A 7,586-nucleotide genomic window follows, 5' to 3' on the forward strand; every position below is an offset into this window, starting at 1 on the left:
CGGTAATTTAAAAATAATTAAAAAATGAATAATTAAGTTTCCGACAAATTCGGTCGGTAATTTAAAAATAATTAAAAAAATATTTTTAACAATATCGACCGAAGTCGGTCGGTAAAATTAATTTGTGTCAGACATCTGGTCAAACTGCGTTGACAGTTACCGACCGACTTCGGTAAGAAAATAGCGACCGATTTCGGTCGCTTCCCTATTGCGACCATTATTTTATCGACCAATTGGAAACGATTGAAAATCGATCGATTTTTGTTGGATTCCGACCGATTCTGTTGATTTTTGTGGACGCTTTTTGGGTAGTTTTTTTAGTAGTGATTAGTAAAAATTGATGCAACAACTTTTACTTGCAATTGTAATAATCCAACATCATGCATGATACTGCAAATTTTATATGATATTTCACTACAAATCCTATTTATTGTTAATAAAACTTTATTTTGTAGGCAATTAAAATGGTCACTAAAACCTAGTCTCAAAATCTTTGACACTAGGACTAGGTTGTCCATTCAAGGGAACAAAAGATCTACTTGTCTAATATGGTAAAGTAATTTTGTTGGAAATTAAAGTAAAGATAATAGAGCAAGTCAATGAAAAAAGGGTGAGGATAGAATAGAAAAAATGGTGGTGTGGGGTTTTTTTTGTAGCTTGGACTCTTGCATAAGAAATCTCTCATATTTGACACATACAAATCCATTGAAAATTACAGCTGATTTAGAGCCTTATCACCTTTGATTATTTTAATTATAAAATTAAAGGTTGTCCAAAACAAACAAAAGAAAGTCTCCATTGCTTTCTGCACCTGTCGCCTTGATTGTATGCATTAGGTCCCCCACCTGCACTTACCTTTAACAGAAACACATGCAGACTTGTACGTTAAGGTTATTCTTGTAATTCAATCTTGTGACATTTAAAATTTTTTTATTTGTACTTGGGTTTAAGTTATGTACACAATAAATCGTTAATATAAAGAACTTTTTACACTATCACACGTCGTCACACAGGGGTTCATCGGCTTCCGGTAACTTTGGGGGAATGTTTGTATATATATTTATATCTTAAATAACATGTATATATTTTGATCGGCACCGTAAGACTCAAAGCTTAGGCAGTTGCATTAGTCGATTTGAAGTGGGAAAGGGTACAACTTGACTTTTAATGTGCTGTATGGGTTCGATTCGCATTCTAGTATTTTCTCAAATTTTTATTTGCCAATAGTGCTCCGCCACTTTCAAATTTTGGATCCGCCTTTGTACCTAATAATAACAACTTGGTCAAAACCTACTAACAAATTTGTATGACGGAAATCATTTTTGTAAGAAACTGTTGCATATATGAGGAAGTCATTCCCTTATGTTTGGCTATTTACAAACGGGAAAAAATGACTTTTCTTTACTTTGAATGAAAATCATTTTCCAAAATATTAATTTTTTCTCAGCTAATTCTATAAAATTCAGACTAGGACCTTTCTCTCTCTATGTATATATACACACACTCCCTTTAACCGCTTGGCCATGAAAAATATTTCAATTTTTTTTATTTTTTTCTTCGAAATTAGTGTTTGGTCATAAAAATTTTAATTTTTACTTGAATATGAATTTTGAAATTTTTCGAAAATTTGAAAAACTCCAAAAAGTTGTTTTTCAAAATTTTCACTCAGATAACTCAAAAAAGTTCAAAAACAACCCAAAATTATATTTATGTCCAAACACAACTCAAATCTTTAAATACCATTTTCACTTGAAATTTTTTTTCACTTTTTTCCGGAATTTTGCAGTTCTTATATCCAACCATAAGTGTTTTGAGAGAATGCTTTTAACCAAAAAAAAAAAAAAATGTTAATGCAGATTCAGTTAAAGCTCCAAAAATCATGTCAAGGATATCATTGTAAAATTAGTCAAATCGCCGCCCTAAATTAATTTAAGATAATAAAGCTGTTAATGATACCCATTATAGTATTCAGCCAAGAAAATCATGTCGCTCTTTATTTCCAGATTTCATGGATTAGTTTACCTTAAACCATTTTGACACTCATCACTCATCACTCAATACTTATGTGCATGTTAGTTCTCTTTTATTTATTTTCTCCTGTTATAAATAGAATTGTATTTATAGTGAATGTTTATATTTAGAGAGATTCTAGGGTTCATTGCTTGGTGGCTAAGTCACCCTCTCCCTATAAATAGAGGCTTCTATTCTCATTGTAATTTATCCCAAATCAATAAGAATTCTCTCCCTCTACTTTTCTCTGCAATACTCTTCTTGTTCTTTTATTGTTTTATAACACGTTATCAGCACGAGACTCTAACCAATTGAGTAGAAGCTTTGCGATTGAGCATTATGATTGTCAATTGTTCCATGAACTTCCTTCATGATTAAATTCTAGATTTAAGGTATGTATTTTACCGTATTTTTCTCTTTTATTCTATAATTTGATTTTATATACAAGCAAAGACAACAAAGTTTGATTATAACTCTAATGGAGTTTGTAAGAAATTACAACCACCTGAAGTGGTAAAATTTCTATGCCTCGCCATGATCAAATTCATGTATGATTGTGGGCAAAGAATTGAAAACCCGTCCCATTGAATTTGCTCCATTCTCATTCCCTTAAGAGAATGTGATAGCAGTATGTGATAAGTTTGAAAGAAGACAAAATTATTACCGTGAAGGTATCAATGGATGTGGACGTGGTATTAGACGAGATTATAATCGTCATTATTGTGATAATGAGAATAATAAGGATTCTCAAAATAATCCTTCACTCTGTGAAAAATATTTGTCATCGATTTGACATGAGATTTTGTAAAGCACATATAGATGATTATGGTCCATTCATGATGTGAATGTGACAACATCTGATTTATGAATACATATTCATTCTTCAAAGAATATGAACGTGCTAGTGGTAGTGAATATACCGCACTCACCTCTAAAAGGAGGTTTGAGATGATATAAGAAAATAATGTCATTATTATGGCATGAATGGTCATTGGTCAAGTACCTATTGTACGCCAAAATATTTTGGCATTGTGATTGTTAAAAGACAACGGTAATGCAAGAAACAGATCTTGCATATAATTTTGACCATAACCATAATGGTATAACTTTCTCTTTAAAAGAGATATTCACCATATGGGTGTTGATGAATATGTGGTACTACAAAATTAATTGAGAACTCTGCAAGAGCCAATTATACTATTTTGGAGAAACACAATTAATTACCAATAAGGTATTGTGTTGTAGTAAGTCTCAAAGAAACTTATTCAGTTTCCAAAGTATACGCGAAAGTGGTTGATTATATTGAGACTATAGATAAAGGAAAGATTTAATATCTTCTATTACTACAACTTGTAGCGGGGTAATATGTATGTGAAAAGCTACCCGCTTTATTCTCCAATTTGTACTACATAAATAAAAGAATACCACAATGAAGTGGATATTTATTGATATAAAAACCCATATCATAATAAACTTGGAGTTTATTGATAATTGCACACGTCATGGTGTAAATCCGAAGTTTATCAATATTGATAATTTATTCAGTTGGCATAATTGGTTTAGCCATATCAATTTAAATATGATGTGCAAAAATAATAGAGAATTCACATGGGTAAATATTAAAGAACTAGAAAGTTCTTTATGAATTCTCTTATATTGCTTGTTCTCATTAATTAATAGAACAACTAAAATTGGGATTGAATCCCATGAATGCTGGAAATATCAAGGGTGAATATGGGCCTGTTCACCTGCCATGTATACCACATAAGATGCATCTATGAGATGGTTACATGTGCGATTATTATTAACCCGTAATATGGTATTTGCGAGGTAACTTGCTCAATTATTTGATTTAGAGCACAATTTCCAGATTTTTTATTCAAGATAGTTCATCTTGATAAGTTGGTTTAGCAAAATAATTTATTAAGTGCCTCTACTTAATAGCTAAATAATTGCTTATGAGAACAAAGTTATCTATATCAGTTTGACATACGTTATATACCAAAGTATATTATTTTCTCCCCTCACAAGTGGTTCAGGGTCAGGAACCAAATAATTCCATCTTATTATTATTGATGTGCGGTGTATATTTTGATTAACACCATAACGCACAAAGGTGGATTCTCAAAGTTGAGAAAACAAGTTAGTTTTTCTAACATGAGGGGGAGACATGATAAACAGTTGAGAAAAAGTTACATGGAATGAATTATCATTTATACATCTAGATCCTCGAATAAAATAATATGAACTTGAAGTTCATAAAAGGATAATTCATGTGCAATATATTGCAAAGCATGCCAGACGCATTTGCTGACCCAAAGAAAGTAACTATATTCTCAATGTAAATGCTCTTATTAAGTCCTAGAAGGACAAAGTCTATGGTAAGCTTAAAGCGTATAGACAATCAGTTTCAAATAAACTTCTTGATAAAGAAGATGAGCAAATGATCAAAATGATCATAATAAAGGAGGCAAGTGATCTAGAAGATCACATGACATAACACTTCATAAAATCTCATGAGAGATTCAGGTACCTGAATATATGAATGAAGAGATCTCTATGTTATGTCATTATGAAAATATATTGAAACTGATATAAAATGTTTGTCGACGACATCTATGATAACGCTAAGTATAGATGAGGATCTTAAGTCTTTCGCTTACAGACACAAAAATATTGGCCAAATAGAAGAGACACAATTCAAATAGAATTTGGTTTCATATGAAAGACATGTAGTTTTGGACCTGCAGTTCAAACACTTGAAAGTATAAAGTCAATAATATGTGCAATCAGTTTTCGGTATCTTATTTGTCTAGCATGACATGAAAACTTGATATGCATCTAAAGTCTATTATATGGCTTATATGACTTAACTTATATGACAATCCATGAAGGATTTAAGTTGCTTGAAGCATATACAATTCTTGATCTTGAAGTACCACTTCCTCAGTGCAATTTGTGCACAAATGTATCTTGCTATAAATATATGCATGATAATATGATAGCAAGAGTTTTCACCTCTATGTGAAGATATTGAACTGACGATTCCAACAAAATCATATGAAGACAATTCATCTCTATCAAGAATGATGATTTCAAGGTGCAATATATTCATCCAAGTTAATATGGCTGATTTGTTTATCAAATATCTACCAAAGATCTTTTGAAGATGGTGCACAAGATTGGAATGCAAATGCTTAAGGATGTGAATTGATGCTCTCATCAGGGGGAGTTAATACGCGTTGTACTCTTTTTTCCTTACAAGGTTTTGTCCCACTGGGTTTTCCTTGCAAGGTTTTTAACGAGGCAACGAAAAGGCGTATTGTTAAATATGTGTACTCTTTTTCCTTTTCTAGAATTTTTTTTCCCATTGGGTTTTCTTTTAGTTAAGGTTTTAACGAGGCACATTATCTGTTGAATAGACATTCAAGGGGGAGTGTTATAAATAGAATTGTATTTATAGTGAATGTCTATATTTAGAGAGATTCTAGGGTTCATTGCTTGGTGGCTAAGTCACCCTCTCCCTATAAATAAAGGCTTCTATTCCCATTGTAATTTATCCCAAATCAATAAGAATTGTCTCCCTCTACTTTTCTCTGCAATACTCTTCTTGTTCTTTTATTGTTTTATAACATCTCCCTTTTTTTCTATTTTGCATTTTATTTGACTGGTGGTGTCACCGGCGAATACATCTCATTTTATGAGCTCAACTGTTAATTAAAGTATTAATTATTATTATATTGTTAATTTATAATTTTAAAATATATACAATTCTAAGAATATAAAGATTAAACTCATCAAATTTAACTGAACTGTCTTGGATAGAAATGGGGGTAATTGTGCGCACTTAATTAATCTTTTTCTTTTCTTTTCTTTCCGTGCAGTAAGAAGACTTATTCAATTTATTGGCTTTTCGGCTTGGACCTCAAGACTTCTAGGCCTTTATCTTTATCTGGACATAATTTCCAAGATTTAACTATTAGGTCCCAGAAAACGAGTTTTAACTTTGAGATTATTCTACACTCCATTCAGTTCATTTTAATTAATTTTTTGGTTATTTCAATACATATTAAGGAATTCATCTTTTAGTATTAATTAATAATGAAATTGACCATATTAATCTTAATTTATTCATTGAAAATATTTTTGGTGAAGAAATTTTTTTATTAATTCATCACCTCTGATCTATTACATGCTTTCTTCTCAGTTCTTCTTTCATTTTCTCCTATCTCTTTCTGTATATATATACTTTATATATACATTTTGCTATTCTATCAAACACTAGTAACTCTATCTATCTAGTCTTCTAGCTCTGCAGTAGTTTCTCAATCCGGCCTCTTTCTTTAACACTTGTTCTGCTACTCAAGTATGTAATCTTCCTCAATCTACACTCTTGCTTAATTTGGCTCCCATGTATGCAGTGGTGGGTATTCTGAGGTCAAATATAGCATTGTTTATAGCCTTCCATATCCAGTATACCAGGGCAGCCAGTATAGCAATGACAACTTCCCTGTATCTCTTCCCTTTGATTAGTCTGGTCATTCTCTTTCAAATCCCTGCTATATCTGTCAGTTGTAGTCCTATGCTCATCCAATTCAACTCCCCCTGTAAGCATTGTTTGGAGAATGCACATTCAAAAAATAGATGTTGGATGGTCTCCTCTTGTGTTCCACATATTGGGCATCTATTATCTTGGCTTATGCCCATATGGTATAATCTAGCCTTTGTCAGCAATCTTTGGTGCATAGTAAGCCAGCAAATAAAGTTGTGCTTAGGTAGGTTCAATCTGTTCCACACCCATCTTCCCCATGGCCAGACTTCCTTTTCTCCCATTCTCCATAGGTAGCCTTCCTTAATTGTGTACTGCCATTGGCACTTCCCCAATCATTCTGATTAAATCCAGGAGCAAACATCTCTCTGATCATGCAGATTTTCTTCCAATACCAACAAGCATCATTGGGGCATTTGTACTGCCACCAGTTCTTCTCCTTTAGGTAGACACTGTTGATCCATTTCACCCATAGATTATCAGCTTTTTGAGCAATATTCCATACATATTTAGCACTTGCAACTTTATTCCATTTTATTATGTCAGTTATCCCCAGCCCTCCTTCATGTTTAGTCCTACACACTAAGTGTCATGCCACTAATGGTGGCTTGTGTGTGACTACTTTCCCTTCCCATATGAAATCCCTGCACATAGCTGTTATTCCCTTAAGCACTTATTTTGGTAGTAAGAAAATGGTTGACCAGTAGCTATGTAGGTGTAGTAGTACTGAATTGACTAGTTGTACTCTCCCTGCATAGGATAGATGCCTTGTACCCCAACTTTTAATTCTAATTGCTATCTTGTCCATGAGTACCTCACAATCCATTTTAGATATTCTCTTAGCTGATATAGGCACGGCAAGATACCTGAATGGTAAGCTCCCTTTCTGATATCGTGTCATTTCCATCAAATCTTTCTAACTTTGGACTGGCATGTTAACACTGAAGATGTTTGACTTGCTGGCATTTGTAGTTACGCCTGAGGTATCAGAGAATATTTTCAGTCCCCTCAATAAAAGCAGCACTAA

Source organism: Nicotiana attenuata, chromosome 3 (assembly GCF_001879085.1).
Source record: "Nicotiana attenuata strain UT chromosome 3, NIATTr2, whole genome shotgun sequence".
Lineage (NCBI taxonomy): Eukaryota > Viridiplantae > Streptophyta > Magnoliopsida > Solanales > Solanaceae > Nicotiana > Nicotiana attenuata.